General features: G+C 40.0%; 1 pseudogene; it reads right to left on the reverse strand.

Moving 5' to 3' along the window:
- Window positions 1–1,601: 1,601 nt before the first annotated feature.
- LOC145157425 (nudix hydrolase 3-like) lies at window positions 1,602–16,762 on the reverse strand (annotated as a pseudogene).
- Between the last annotated feature and the right edge of the window lie 102 nt (window positions 16,763–16,864).

Below are 16,864 nucleotides of genomic sequence, written 5' to 3' on the forward strand. Positions count from 1 at the left end.
ACAATTGTAACATCCCGAAATTCAGGTAAAGCTATTTAACCCTTCCATTTTGTCAAGTTGTCAATATTGGTCCCTTGAGAGAGTTCTTGTAGCAAATGAGTACGCTGGGCGTACTGGGGAGTACGCTGCACGTACTCATGCGCTTAATTTGGACGCGGACTCGCCTGGGTACGCTGGGCGTACCCAGGGTTATGCTGGGCGTAACGGGTCCAGATGCAAACCCTAAATGTTTGGCTTGTGCACTATTTAAAGGATGCTAAGGCTCATTTCTCAGCCTCCATATCAGAGAGTGAAACCCTAAGAGAGAGCCTTCCATCGTCCTTAGCTTGAGTGTGTGTATTTTGGAGCTAAAAGTGTCTTGGTGTGTTAGTGAAGAAGAAGGAGAAGAGCTTGTGGAGACTAGGGCTTGAAGTGCAAGTTTGGATCTGAGATCTTCAGAGAAAGGAGCTTCATCTAGAGGTATAGAGTTCAAAACTTTCCTCTTTATTTGGTTTAATGTTGCATGGACCATTTCTAGGGTTAAAAGTCCCAAAGGCGGAGACTTTATGAGTGTAATGTACTCCATGGACCTAGATCTGTCCCATTTCAGTGATATTTGTGTTATAGATCCATAAAAATTCCATCTTGGTCGTTGTTATGAGGTCATGCTTGAATTATGAGCTTTCTAGAGTTGGGAAATGTAATGTTATGGGTGTTAGTGACTTGTCCAGCCATGCACAGGCTTAAAGTCACCAACTTTATGGATTAAGAGGTTTAGAAATGGTCAGATCTAGAAGTTGGACGTGGGACTTAACTGTTTAAGACCTCAAGAGCTTAGAGTCTGAAACTGGGAGTTACGCGGGGCGTAATCCCAGTACGCGCGGTGTAAGGGGTCGCGCACCCCGTTTCTGTGAGGTCGCCGGGTACGCCCAGCGTACAGGTTCGGTACGCGCAACGTAACCCGGAGAGTTGACTTTTGTTGACTTTTAGGGTTTGGTCAACATTTGGGTCTTTGAGCCATGAGAGGGGTAAAATGGTATTTTACCCTTTAGAGAGTGCTAAGAGAGGGAACAGTCTAGCCTTGAGAGTTGTATTGATTAGAGTGCTTATTCCATGTGATTAGGCGGAGGCTAGAGCAGATTTTACCGAGTTCGAGATTACCGAGTTACCCGAGGTGAGTCTTCCCACTATACTGTACCTGGAAGGGTACTTATGTGTGACCGGAAGGTCTTGTATGCTATGAGATGTATGTGCTATATGCGGTTATGTGATATGTATGTGCTATGAATGTTATGTATGGTATGGACCGGAAGGTCAAGATGATATGGACCGGAAGGTCAAGAGGTTACGGACCGGAAGGTCGATACGGGTAGGATCGGAAGGTCTACCGGGATTTGGGACGGAAGTCACTGAGACACATGGATCAGAAGATCCTACAGAGTTATGGCCTGGAAAGGCGTATGTGTGGTATGTGGTATTTTGGGGAACTCACTAAGCATTTATGCTTACAGTTGTTATGTGAATCAAATCTATTGCACATATGAATTACATGTGATTCATATGTGAATAACATGTTCATAACATGTGATTAATAATACACAGTATCATAACAATTCACATTACTAATAACATGTGATTAGTAATGTGAATAACTGTAGATTCATAACGATTTTTTTTTAAATAAAAGGGGAAATGATTTTTTATTACCTGTTTTGTTTTGTAGCCTGATGTTACAGCTCCAGGGTTAAATATCCTTGCAGCATGGTCACCTGCAATTGGAAAAATGAAATTTAACGAATACTTCATCAAATCACATGTAATTCACTTGTGATTTACATCTGAATCGCATGTAATTGATATGTGATTCACTTGTGATTTACATTGAAATATATGTGATTAATATGTGAATTACATGTGAATCACATATAACACATATATGATTTACATGTGAATCACATGTAATTCATATGTGATTTACATGTGAATCAGATGTAATTAATATGTGAATTACATGTGATTCATATGTGAATAACATGTGATTAATAATACACAGAACCATAACAATTCACATTACTAATAACATGTGATTAGTAATGTGAATAACTGTAGATTCATAACGATTTTTTTAAATAAAAGGGGAAATGATTTTTTATTACCTGTTTTGTTTTGTAGCCTGATGTTACAGCTCCAGGGTTAAATATCCTTGCAGCATGGTCACCTGCAATTAGAAAAATGAAATTTAACGAATGCTTCATCAACTCTTTGGCAAGAATGCTTCATTAACGAAGAACACTTACACAAAATGCATGTGTGCATATAGACGTAATTCATATGTGATTCACTTGTGATTTACATGTGAATCACATGTAATTCACTTGTGATTTACATGTGAATCACATGTAATTGATATGTGATTCACTTGTGATTTACATGTGAATCACATATAACACATATGTGATTTACATATGAATCACATGTAATTCATATGTGATTTACATGTGAATCACATGTAATTCATATGTAAATTACATGTGAATCAAATCTAATTCATATATGAATTACATGTGATTCATATGTGAATAACATATGAATAACATGCGATTAATAATACATAGTACCATAACGATTCACATTACTAATAACATGTGATTAGTAATGTGAATAACTGTAGATTTGTAACGATTTTTTTTAAATAAAAGGGGAAATGATTTTTTATTACTTGTTTTGTTTTGTAGCCTGATGTTACAGCTCCAGGGTTAAATATCCTTGCAGCATGGTCACCTGCAATTGGAAAAATGAAATTTAACATCTTTTTCACACCTTCTTGTTGGGGAAAATTTGTATTTTTTGTCTCATCTGAGTCAACAAGAAATAATCTACAATTTTTCCACTTGTAAAAATAAAAAACTTTACCATTTTATCCATGTCTGAGGGGTAGAAATTAGCACCAGATGGTTTCTTCATGGGAAAGGCAGCCTTGTATTCAATTCCATTCCAACCTGGAATCGGCTTTGTTGATTCCGGAAGTAATCTAATTACAGATTTTGTAGTCGTCAAAAATGCTTCATTTTCATCAAGGCAAGACCTACAAAACCAAATAACCTTAATTTACACAAATACCAAAGATATGATGGGTGGTCTTATAAGGTATTTGCAGAACAGGGTCTTACCATGGGCTTTTGTTTACTGAATAATAACTCCATTTCAATTTGTCACAATGAGACTTATGAGCATTCCCCTTTAACCATTATCTTAGAGATGGATTGCTGAACAAAACCTGCTGGTGGAAAATATCATCCATCATGCTTGCAGCATGAATGAGTAACACTAATGCTTCCTTGTCCTCCTTGGTCAAACCGGTCAACTGTGGAAAAAGAATAAAGATTAATATTAAAAAAATAATTCATATTGTAGTAAAGTTGATGCTAAAGTGAGAATACAATTATGAAACCTCTACAGTAAGTGAGATAGGAGCATAACGATTGAGCTTCTTTTGAAGATCCAAACTCGGTGCTTCCACATTGCACTGGTACCTTTTCATAATTATGTCAAAAAGTTGACCATATTGCCCCTCTAGACTGTAGGGAACATACTTAGGATCTTCTTTAGCAAGGGCCTGCTTATACTCCTCAATGGAGATATACTTAACAGCAGAAACTTCAGATTCCTGAAAGAAAAAGAACAAGCACATGTTTAGATTTCAAATTTTCAATAACAACTTTATAAAAGTTTGGTATATATTCTCAAAATAAAAAATGATTGAATTATACATCACCGGAAGAGTAAAAGCCTCCAAGGGAATTTGTCACACCCCAAAACCGGAACGACGGAATACGTTCTGGGGTGGAGGACGTCATGTACAATATCATAACAATGCATAATAGTAAAGACAAGCAATAACATCCATTGCATTAATATAATAATTGTAATACAAGCGTGTTCTGTACAGTTTGTAAGACACGAAAAGTATAATCAAAATAAAAGATGAGTCTTGCATGTGCTCCATCTTCTCAAAAGCTTCATCTGTACCTGTCTACTGATGACTTGAGAATACAAGTTATTTTGAAAGAGGTTATCAGCATAAAGCTGGTGAGTTCATAAGTATTCAGTGTCATTGCTTGTATAAAAATGTTTACAACGATGTAGTATAATAGCTAATATCAATGTTTGAAAATAGTATACTGCCTAGAAAATCCTATATTTTCCAGTCAAAGTAGTCTTCTACCAAGACCCATTTGTTTGCATGTTTGATCCTTTGAAAATGTAAAAGTTTTCCCCAGTGAAACTATCAGTAAGAAAATGTAGTTTTAGACTTTATTCATGTAAAGTAATTGGGAAAATAAGGTTTTACCCCAGCAGTGGCACTGCCGGCTAAATGTAATAAAATGCAGACTCCAGGTAGTATTAAATGTACAATACACCTCGGGGAGCCTGTTTGGCCTTTAATTCTTAATGTGTAATTAAAGGTTTGAATGTGAACTCGTATGTAACCATGTTGATTGACGATCGAATAACTGATGACCCTCCGAGTCATATGTAGTGATGTGACATTTTGTCACCCCTTGGCCTTTCGGCTGGGACTGTAGCTAGCAGTCGGGATGTGGGAGTGTCTGTCCCGTATAGATCTATACACACAATGCCCGCTCTCCCTCCAGGAGACTCTGGTTACACGGTGATACCACTGTGAAGTGTCGTATCGAGAAGTAGTATGTCACATTCTAATTATAGTATATTCTCTTGTATATTGTATAATGTATTTTCTGGTATAATGTATAGAGTGTTCTCTTGTATAGTATATAGTATTCTCTTTGTATAGTATTGAGCATGTATTGACTCATAACTGTACTGACTCTAGTAGGTGTCATTGTGATAGTAGTAATGAGTAGTAATCCTTAACTATACCTATTATAGTTAAATAATGATGTTGGTTGCATGCCTTTGATACACAAAGGTACTGAACTGAAGTGAAGAGTTTTATATCCAACACAAATATATATGATATATAACTAAGAATTCAACGACAATCTGACAAATAACAAAAATACCCTAAGTCCACAACCAAACAAGGAACAGGAAATAAGGCGAGCTATCAGTCCTAAGTCCTTCAAGTCTTTCTTATATAAATATATTAGTATAGATATGGGTTTGAAAATAAAGCAAGTTTAAAAGAGTTTGAAAACAGTTTTGGCATTTAAAGAGTTTGATAAAAGGTTTGAAACACTTGAAAATCCAAAGTTTGATGGTAATTTGAAACCAGTAGCAAAATCTTGTAGTCTGTTCTAGTTATTAATCACATGTGATTGGTACAATAACTATAACAGTTCAACTTGTATCCCCCCATAAAAGCATTTAAAATCATTTAAAAGGTTGATTTAGGGGTATGAACTCACCTGCAGTGAGTGGATTGTATGGAAGTGCCGGGTAGGATGCTAGGTGTCAAGTGAGGACTTGAACACACACACTGATCCTATGTAACATGTAGTGATACATAAATGTATCTAATTAGTTATTTAATAACTAAATAATCAAGTAAAGACACTCTAATATATAGAAACACTTAGTTTCAAGTGCTAGAAGTGCTAAAGGGTTGTATCTAAGGAGAGTATGGCCTCACATTGGAGTTTACTCCTCAAATGGTAACCCTATATGTGTTTACGGTTTATGGACCATTTCCCCCATGAGTTTACGGCCGTAAACTCATGGTAATGGTGCATTTGAGTGTTTTAAGGTCTAATACCTCACAAATAAGTGTTCTAGGTTTGCATCAAGGGCTTGGGAAGTGATTAGGGCTCGAAATGGCTCACTTTTGGAGTTTACGGTCCTTGGACCACCTTTAAGAGTTTACGGTCGTAAACACTTGGGTTTACGGTCGTAAACCCATGAGTTTACGGCCGTAAACTCATGTTTTCCCTAACCATATCGTGTTTTGGTGTTTCTGGGTCATGCATGCGAGGTTCTAGTCTTTTATCCAAGCTATAGAAGGTGTTAGGGGCATCTAAACACCACTTGGTGGTGTTTACGGTTTAAGGATCTCCCTTGACCGTAAACACATATGTTCTTGAGGATTTTGATGTTCTTCACATGGATTAAGAAGTATACTAAGCAAATAACTAGCTAGGAGGAGTATACTTACTTACATGAAGCTTGGAAGAGTGTTTAGGACCCAAAAACACTAGTGTGTGTTCTTGGTGTTTTGAAGAAGACTTGAAGATCTAAGTAAAAATGAAGAATCCATGGATGAAATGATGTATAATCACTAGATTAAGTGTTGCATGTTCGAATCTAGGAAGGAAATACTTACATTTTGGCGGATTTGAAGAGATGATCTTATGATAGTTGAGAGAAAAGTTGGCTGTTCTTGAAGTTGGAAGTGTAAAATGAAGGAGTGGGGAGTAAACTCATGCTTTATACATGAGTTCAAGGTGAAGAGGAGTTTATGGCCCAAACTCCTCTTGTTTGGCCGTAAACACCACACTAAGGTGTTGGTTGTTTTATTGTTACACATTGCTCCTAGAAAACACTTCCATTTATTTGATCGTTTGACGAAAATTAAAATAAAAACACCCAAAATGGACTTAAAACCGGCCATAAATGTTTTAAAATGTATTTGACTATTATTTGAAATGTTTGACTGAAGAGATCATACAAATGAAAATTTCGGGTTGTCACATCATCCCCCCGTTAGAGGGAATTTCGTCCCGAAATTAGAGTTCAAGCAACTAAGTTTTTACAACATAACTACGTAAAGAGATGAGGATATTTAAGTTTCATCTAATCCTCGTGCTCCCATGTGAATTCCGGTCCTCGCTTGGCGTTCCAGCGAACCTTCACGATTGGGATACGGCTTTGCTTGGTTCGTTTGACCTCTCGGTCCATGATCTCTACAAGTTCCTCCACGAAGTTGAGGCTCTCGTTGATCTCGATCTCGTCGAGTGGGATTACAAGAGTCTCGTCGGATAGGCACTTTTTCAAGTTCGAAACGTGGAAGGTAGGATGTATGTTACTAAGCTCGTGGGGTAAGTTGAGTTTGTAAGCTACGGGGCCGATTCTAGCGAGAATCTCGAAAGGCCCTATGTATCTTGGATTTAGCTTTCCACGCTTTCCGAAGCGTATCAAGCCTTTCCAGGGTGAGACTTTCAAAAGGACTCGGTCTCCCACCTGGAACTCCAAAGGTTTCCTTCGTTTGTCTGCGTAGCTTTTCTGTCGATCTCTAGAGGCTTTCAATCGTTCACGAATCTGAACGATCTTCTCTGTTGTTTCCCGAATGATTTCCGGACCCGTGAGAGTGCTGTCAGGAACTCGTCCCTTAGCTAACTGAGTGTCACCTACTTCAGCCCAGCACATAGGGGATCTGCACTTCCGGCCATGGAGAGCTTCAAATGGAGCAGCCTTGATGCTCGTGTGATAACTGTTTTTGTATGAGAATTCGACAAGGGGTAAGTGGGTATCCCACGCCTTACCAAAGTCGATCACACAGGCTCGCAGCATATCTTCCAAAGTTTGGATAGTCCTCTCACTTTGTCCGTCGGTCTGTGAATGGTAGGCCGTACTCATGTCCAGCCTCGTTCCTAAGGAGCTTTGTAATGACTGCCAGAACCTCGAAGTGAATCTACTATCTCTATCTGAGATAATAGATATAGGAACACCATGCAGCCGTACTATCTCCCTAATGTATGTTCTTGTGAGCTTCTCCATCTTGTCGGTTTCTTTGATGGGTAGGAAGTGTGCGGACTTGGTCAACCTGTCGACGATGACCCATATGGTATCAAGTGCACCCGCTGTATTGGGTAACTTGGTTATGAAGTCCATAGTGATCCGCTCCCACTTCCACTCAGGTATCTCCGGTTGTTGGAGTAGACCTGACGGTTTCTGGTATTCGACCTTGACCTTCGCGCAAGTAAGGCATTTACTTACGAAGGTAGCAATCTCCGCTTTCATGTTAGGCCACCAGTATGACTTCTTGAGATCCGGATACATCTTATCTGAACCTGGGTGGACGGAATATCGAGTATTATGCGCTTCCTTCATGACTAAGTCTCTGAAGCCACCGTGCTTCGGTGTCCAGATCCGGTCCATGAGATATAAGGCTCCGTCACCCTTGGCTTCCAGGTTCTTATCCATTCTTCGCAGGGATTCTCCCGCTACATTTTCAGGTTTCAAAGCTTCGAGCTGAGCCTCCTTAATTTGTGCGGATAGATGCGAATGGATAGTCATTGTTAGTGACTTGACTCTTCGGCTAGAATATTCTTTTCGACTTAGGGCGTCTGCTACTACGTTGGCTTTACCCGGATGATAATGAATTTCGCATTCGTAGTCATTGAGTAGATCGACCCACCGTCGTTGTCTCATGTTGAGCTCTTTCTGGTTGAAGATGTGTTGGAGGCTTTTGTGGTCGGTATAGATGGTGCTCTTCGTACCATACAGGTAGTGTCTCCATATTTTTAGGGCGAACACAACCGCTCCTAATTCGAGGTCGTGTGTGGTGTAGTTGACCTCCCGTGTCTTCAGCTGTCTTGAGGCATAAGCGATGACCTTTCCTCGTTGCATCAGAACACAGCCGAGGCCTTGGTTAGATGCATCGCAGTATACCACGAAGTCTTCTATCCCTTCGGGGAGGGATAGTATCGGTGCGATGCATAAGGCTCGCTTCAGGGTTTGGAATGCTTTCTCTTGTTTCTCTTCCCAGTCAAAGGCCACGCCTTTCTGGGTCAATGTAGTCAGGGGTTTCGCGATTCGAGAGAAGTTTTGAATGAACCTACGGTAGTAGCCAGCGAGGCCTAAAAATTAACGAATTTCCGTAGGCGTCTTCGGTGCTGACCATTTCTCAATAGCCTTAATTTTGGATGGGTCCACGTGGATTCCCTCCTTGCTAACCACGTGTCCTAAGAATCCGACTCTTCGGATCCAAAATTCGCATTTAGAGAACTTCGCATATAGCTTCTACGATCGTAAAGTTTCCAAGACTTGTCGCAGATGATCGTTATGTTCTTCCTCACTTCGAGAGTAGATAAGTATATCATCAATGAAGACGATGACAAACAGATCCAAGTAAGGACGACATACTCTATTCATCAAGTCCATGAATACTGCGGGCGCATTGGTCAGTCCGAATGGCATCACTACGAACTCGTAGTGTCCGTAACGAGTTCGGAAGGCTGTCTTCGGGACATCCTCCTCAAGCACTCGTAACTGGTGATACCCGGATCTTAGATCAATCTTGGAAAAGTAGCTCGCCCCCTGCAGTTGGTCAAATAAATCGTCTATGCGAGGAAGAGGGTAACAATTCTTGACCGTCAGCTTGTTGAGTTCCCTATAATCGATGCACATACGGAACGATCCGTCTTTCTTCTTTACGAACAAGACCGACGCTCCCCAGGGTGAGAAACTTGGTCTTATAAAGCCCTTGCTGAGCAGTTCGTTAAGTTGACCGGACAATTCTTGCATCTCAGCAGGCGCTAGACGATAGGGCGATTTGGCTATAGGGGTAGCTCCTGGGATTAAGTCGATTCGGAACTCGACTTGTCGTTGCGGAGGTAAACCTGGTAGCTCTTCCGAAAAGATGTCGGGGAAATCGCGTACTACGGGGAAGTCTTTTAGGTCTTTTGTTTTCTGGCTTGTATCGACGACGTGTGCAAGGAATGCACGATGTTCCTTACGCAAGTACTTCTGGGCTTGAATACTTGAGATGATACAGAGGCTCGTACTGGGTTTGTCTCCGTAGATCAACAAGGTTTCGTTATTTGGTAGGTTTAGACGGATTGCTTTGTCGAAACACAGAATATCGGTACGATGGAGACTCAACCATTCCATGCCCACAATGACATCGAAGCTCTTGATTTCTACTGGTATGAGGTCGATTGGAAACGAATGGTTATCTAGCGTGAGGGTACTACCTATGTAGATCTCGTTAGAACTCTCTGTCTTTCCGTTAGCCATTTCTATGACGAAGGTTTCTTTTAGTGGTTGCGGTGATTGTTTAAGTAAGTGTTTAAAGTTTTGGTTTACGAAACTCTTCTCTGCCCCACTATCAAATAGGATACAAGCATAAGAGTTATCGAGAAGGAACGTACCAGTGACTACTGTGGGGTCTGTTACTGCTTCATTGTGGCCAATAGCAAGCAGTCTCCCTGTTCCTCCAGTACTCCCAGCTTTCGGACAGTTCCTTTTGAAGTGCACTACCTCGCCGCACCCGTAGCAGGCCTGGCTTACTCCTGCACTGGGGACCTGGGTGATGGGTTTGGGTTGTGCTCTGCAAAACCGGGGGGTATGGCCCTTCCGGTCGCAATTAGTGTAGTGCATCTCACGGCAGGGGCCGTTATGATGGAAAGAGCACTTAGTGCACTTGGGTAGGTTCCTTGCATATGTTTTGGCTGGTACAGGGGCAGCAGGGGTAGTGGCAGCATGGACAGCCACCGTCTGTTGGTTCTTTGAAGAGGATTGGGCTGATTTACCCTTCTTTCGGTCCCACCGCTTCCTTTTGTTGTCGGATGTCTTGGTCGGTGCAGTGAAAACCGTTGTGGTTGCTGACGGAGTGTAAGGAACTTCATGATCAATCAACCTTTAGGCTAATTCCTTGGCGCTGTCAAAGGTCGTAGGGTGTGATGCTAGAACGTTCCCTCGATACGGGGGCACTAAACCCTAGATGTATCTTTCAATTTTCTTGCCTTCGATGGGGACCATGTTAGGACACAGAGTCACCAGGTCGCAGAACCTGGCTGTATAAGCCACTATGTCGGTCCCCTTCATCTTGAGGTTCTAGAGTTCCTCCTCGAGTTTTTGGATTTCGCTCCTAGGGCAGTACTCCCTTGTCAGAAGGTCTTTCAGTATGTCCCAGCCCATGGCGTTGGCTGTTACCAAAGAGAGTGATTTGACATGGCCATTCCACCATGTCAGGGCCCTTTTAGTGAAGGTGCAAGCAGCGAACTTTATCTTGCTTTCTTCGGGGCACGAGCACATCTCGAAGATGGCTTCAGTTCTTTCGATCCATTGGGACAGTGCAATGATCCCTCCGGTCCTATTGAAGAATGTTGGTTTGCAGTTCATGAAATCCTTATAGGTACACCCCTGTGTACGTGGGTGGATTTCACCATGTCTAGAGTTGGTGCCCATTCCGGCTCCACTTGCATCACCATAATTTATTTGGGCCATAGCTGCGGTCACAGCTACGGTTACAGCTGCCTGAAACATTACCGCATCGAACTGCGGAGGTGGTGGTGGTGGTGGAGTTTGATTTGCAGGCGTGTTTCTGGTTGGACGCTTGCGAGGCGGCATCTTTTACTGAAATTTCATGAAAATGATGACAATAGTAAGTATCGAATGTAAGTATGGTGAGAGTGTTTCATGGACTAAATCACCATAGTCCAATTGTTAGATAGAAGCATAACAACAGAGTAGGGAAATACGAAAGTACAAACTTTCCCATAGGTTAGATAACTGCCAATATTACTGGTATTAATGATGTAAAATGAGTTCAGGAAAAGTGACCTAACAGTAGGTCTTACATCAAACTATAAGGGAAAATGTTGACAGCTTAGAAGTCTAGCTAGAGTACTTTAAAAGTTAGGAGTGTTTACAGACAAGTGCTCTACAGAGCACAGAAAAGATAGGCTATTCCTTAATCAAAAGAGAGAGATTAGTTAACATCATCTACTAGCAATGGGTATCCCTTGGGCGAACCCTCAGTTCTGCCAGTTGACGTACAACTTCCTGAAGATGTCGCTCATGCACCCTCTGACGCACTCAAAGTTCCATGACTTCAGCTCGGGATGCAGCTAGCTGTTGCTGCAGAGCCTCATTGGTCCTCCTAGTCCTATCCATAGCCTCTTTGAGTTGGCGAATGCGGACTGTGTTAAGGCCAGAGTTGGCGTCAATTTCCACTACTCGGTCGATGGCTGCATGACCTTGCTCGACGTTCCTAGCAATCCTTCGGACCATGATGGGCAGGACTCGGTCAGCTGATCCTCCCTCGGTTATATTGTAAAAGCTTCGGTTTCCGTTGAAGGGTAAGGGCTGACCCTGCTCATCACTCCATTGGTTCAAGGTTGTTGCCCACATGGGAGTGGGACCTTGAAATGCCGGATGGGGGTTGAGGTTTGGAGCTACTAGGGGTAGGTTGTTGACTTCTGGTTCGGAGTCGGAGCTATCAGAAAAGCCTTCTGCATGGTGATCATCCAGAGGGATTGGGTGATCATCTTCTGGCTCATCATCAAGCCATCCTCCAATGCCTTGGTTCGGATAGTACGGATCGCCAGGGAGATGAAAGCCAGCCATGCTATCTACGCGAGAATGGGGAAAGAATAGTAAATAGACGTACTAATCTAAGATACTTATAAGATGATCGTTATTAGTTGATTCAATACTTGCATAGTGCATACCAATTACATGCAACCAAAACAGGATAGACCTTCGAATAAGTGACCCTAACTCCAAATCCACAACCAAACAAGGAACAGGAAGTAAAACAAAGATCACAGATTCTAAGTCTATAGCGTCTTAGTCACATGTACCCTTAGTGTATCCACATAACAACTATTGTCCTACTAGTAACGACCTTTTTGGTTCTCACATATATAATTCATGGTAATGCAGAATACTCCTATGGTATTCTTGTTCTAATGCTCTTGTAGTAGTGTTGGTAAGTTTTTAGACTTGTTGCAACACCACAATCATTCTTAGGCACATGGTAGTCACTCCTCAGAAAATATAGTTGATCAGGCTATATCCCCTTAGGTTTGACCATATGTCTCTAAGCCTAATTGTGATGTTCAACAATCGTAATACTTTTGTTCTGTTCTAGTATGATACTGACACTGGTATGGATAAATGTATATATATACTTAGTTAAATATTTTATTATTTAAAAGTATATATTCTTGGTCAGAGCGTTTTATTCCCGATGTGTTTATAGTTCGTATATCTTTTATGGGTTGATATACTTGATTCACTATAAACAATGCTCTGATACCAATCTGTCACACCCCAAAACCGGAACGGCGGAATACGTTCTGGGGTGGAGGACGTCATGTACAGTATCATAACAATGCATAATAGTAAAGACAAGCAACAACATCCATTGCATTAATATAATAATTGTAATACAAGCGTGTTCTGTACAGTTTGTAAGACACCAAAAGTATAATCAAAATAAAAGATGAGTCTTGCATGTGCTCCATCTTCTCAAAAGCTTCATCTGTACCCGTCTACTGATGACTTGAGAATACAAATTATTTTGAAAGAGTTTATCAACATAAAGCTGGTGAGTTCATAAGTATTTAGTGTCATTGCTTGTATAAAAATGTTTACAACGATGTAGTATAATAGCTAATATCAATGTTTGAAAATAGTATACTCCCTAGAAAATCCTATATTTTCCAGTAAAAGTAGTCTTCTACCAAGACCCGTTTGTTTGCATGTTTGATCCTTTGAAAATGTAAAAGTTTTCCCCAGTGAAACTATCAGTAAGAAAATGTAGTTTTAGACTTTATTCATGTAAAGTAATTGGAAGAATAAGGTTTTACCCCAGTAGTGGCACTGCCGGCTAAATGTAATAAAATGCAGACTCCAGGTAGTATTAAATGTACAATACACCTCGGGGAGCCTGTTTGGCCTTTAATTCTTAATGTGTAATTAAAGGTTTGAATGTGAACTCGTATGTAACCATGCTGATTGACGATCGAATAACTGATGACCCTCCGAGTCATATGTAGTGATGTGACATTTTGTCACCCCTTGGCTTTTCGGCTGGGACCGTAGCTAGCAGTCGGGATGTGGGAGTGTCTGTCCCGTATAGATCTATACACACAATGCCCGCTCTCCCTCCAGGAGACTCTGGTTACACGGTGATACCACTGTGAAGTGTCGTATCGAGAAGTAGTATGTCCCATTCTAATTATAGTATATTCTCTTGTATATTGTATAATGTATTTTCTGGTATAATGTATAGAGTGTTCTGTTGTATAGTATATAGTATTCTCTTTGTATAGTATTGAGCATGTATTGACTCATAACTGTACTGACTCTAGTAGGTGTCATTGTGATAGTAGTAATGAGTAGTAATCCTTAACTATACCTATTATAGTTAAATAGTGATGTTGGTTGCATGCCTTTGATACACAAAGGTACTGAACTGAAGTGAAGAGTTTTATATCCAACACAAATATATATGATATATAACTAAGAATTCAACGACAATCTGACAAATAACAAAAATACCCTAAGTCCACAACCAAACAAGGAACAGGAAATAAGGCGAGCTATCAGTCCTAAGTCCTTCAAGTCTTACTTATATAAATATATTAGTATAGATATGGGTTTGAAAATAAAGCAAGTTTAAAAGAGTTTGAAAACAGTTTTGGCATTTAAAGAGTTTGATAAAAGGTTTGAAACACTTGAAAATCCAAAGTTTGATGGTAATTTGAAACCAGTAGCAAAATCTTGTAGTCTGTTCTAGTTATTAATCACATGTGATTGGTACAATAACTATAACAGTTCAACTTGTATCCCCCCCATAAAAGCATTTAAAATCATTTAAAAGGTTGATTTAGGGGTATGAACTCACCTGTAGTGAGTGGATTGGATGGAAGTGCCGGGTAGGATGCTAGGTGTCAAGTGAGGACTTGAACACACACACTGATCCTATGTAACATGTAGTGATACATAAATGTATCTAACTAGTTATTTAATAACTAAATAATCAAGAAAGACACTCTAATATATGGAAACACTTAGTTTCAAGTGCTAGGAGTGCTAAAGGGTTGTATCTAAGGAGAGTATGGCCTCACATTGGAGTTTAGTCCTCAAATGGTAACCCTATATGTGTTTACGGTTTCTGGACCATTTCCCCCATGAGTTTACGGCCGTAAACTCATGGTAATGGTGAATTTGAGTGTTTTAAGGTCTTATACCTCACAAAGAAGTGTTCTAGGTTTGCATCAAAGGCTTGGGAAGTGATTAGGGCTCGAAATGGCTCACTTTTGGAGTTTACGGTACTTTGAGAGTTTACGGTCGTAAACACTTGGGTTTACGGTCGTAAACCCATGAGTTTACGGCCGTAAACTCATATTTTCCCTAACCATATCGTGTTTTGGTGTTTCTGGGTCATGCATGCGAGGTTCTAGTCTTTTATCCAAGCTATAGAAGGTGTTAGGGGCATCTAAACACCACTTGGTGGTGTTTACTGTTCAAGGATCTCCCTTGACCGTAAACACATATGTTCTTGAGGATTTTGATGTTCTTCCCATGGATTAACAAGTATACTAAGCAAATAACTGGCTAGGAAGAGTATACTTACTTATATGAAGCTTGGAAGAGTGTTTAGGACCCAAAAACACTAGTGTGTGTTCTTGGTGTTTTGAAGAACACTTGAAGATCTAAGTAAAAATGAAGAATCCATGGATGAAATGATGTATAATCACTAGATTAACTGTTGCATGTTCGAATCTAGGAAGTAAATACTTACATTTTGGAGGATTTGAAGAGATGATCTTATGATAGTTGAGAGAAAAGTTAGGTGTTCTTGAAGTTGGAAGTGTAAAATGAAGGAGTGGGGAGTAAACTCATGCTATATGCATGAGTTCAAGATGAAGCGGAGTTTACGGCCCAAACTCCTCTTGTTTGGCCGTAAACACCACACTAAGGTGTTGGTTGTTTTATTGTTACACATTGCTCCTAGAAAACACTTCCATTTATTTGATCGTTTGACGAAAATTAAAATAAAAAGACCCAAATGGACTTAAAACCGGCCAAAAATGTTTTAAAATGTATTTGACTATTATTTGAAATGTTTGACTGAAGAGATCATACAAATGAAAATTTCGGGTTATCACAGAATTGGGGATACTGTTGTAACGAGATAAACATCATCGAATTTATTATTAATGAAATTACCATTATTTGTGACACTACAATTACAAATTTACAATAATAGCAAGTCATGGAATGGAAATCAGAACATTTAATCGTTGTAGCTTAATGAAAAACCTGTTAATAAGAAAGTAAAGTCTACCTCTGTTGCAGGAAAACAAAAAGTAATTCAAAGGCATCATTTGGGAGTGTCAGACCAAGCTCTTCTTAAAGCTCTCTCCTGGAAACAATAAACATATAACAATGAATTAATTACTTATATCCATGATTAGATCCAAAATTTTCTTCCATGAGAGTTCAGTAATTTACCTAACAGTGATAAGGGATGAAACCCCAGCAGATATATGACCATCACTAGAGATATCCCATAATCCAGGCCATGAATCCTTGCAATCAGCTCGTCGTTGTAGAAGAAGTTCTTGTGTACTTTCAGCAAAAATCCACACATGAACAGCTCGGTGATAATCCCCATCTCTGTGAACAGCTCCTCTATACAAGGTAGATTAAACAGTAATTGTGACTTAGAGGGATGGCTGGGTGATTTCAAATTAATCTCAACATCTGATTATTTTGACCTTAGCTAATCAACAATCCGTATCATAATCAGTTTCCCGAACACTCTAACATTGATATTGAACTTCAAATCACAATAATAAGTTTAGAGTTTTGACACGTATCCAAACACCCCCTGGGAGTTCTAGTATGATCAGGAAAGCCCTAGAAACATATATTAAAGAACCCTTTCAAATGTAGTCCAACTAGAAGATGAAAACGGTTATGAAATCAAACAACTGTAGAGAAGAAATATGTAATCTGACCTGGGTTTGGATACGACGCGGTGTTTGCATACGACGGTTTCTGCAACTGCGAAGCAAACACCAGTAGCATTAGTGATTGTAGAACATGAAATGGCTTTGAACATGAAATAGAATAACACAGGTGTGTATCAAGATTAGATTTAGGTCACAATCTCAATGACTACGAACAACTTTTGAAGACATGCTTCAAATTAAGAAGCAGTATA

The sequence above is a fragment of the Lactuca virosa genome, chromosome 2, assembly GCF_052849685.1.
Source record: "Lactuca virosa cultivar CGN04683 chromosome 2, Lactuca_virosa_CGN04683_v6, whole genome shotgun sequence".
In the NCBI taxonomy this organism is placed as follows: domain Eukaryota; kingdom Viridiplantae; phylum Streptophyta; class Magnoliopsida; order Asterales; family Asteraceae; genus Lactuca; species Lactuca virosa.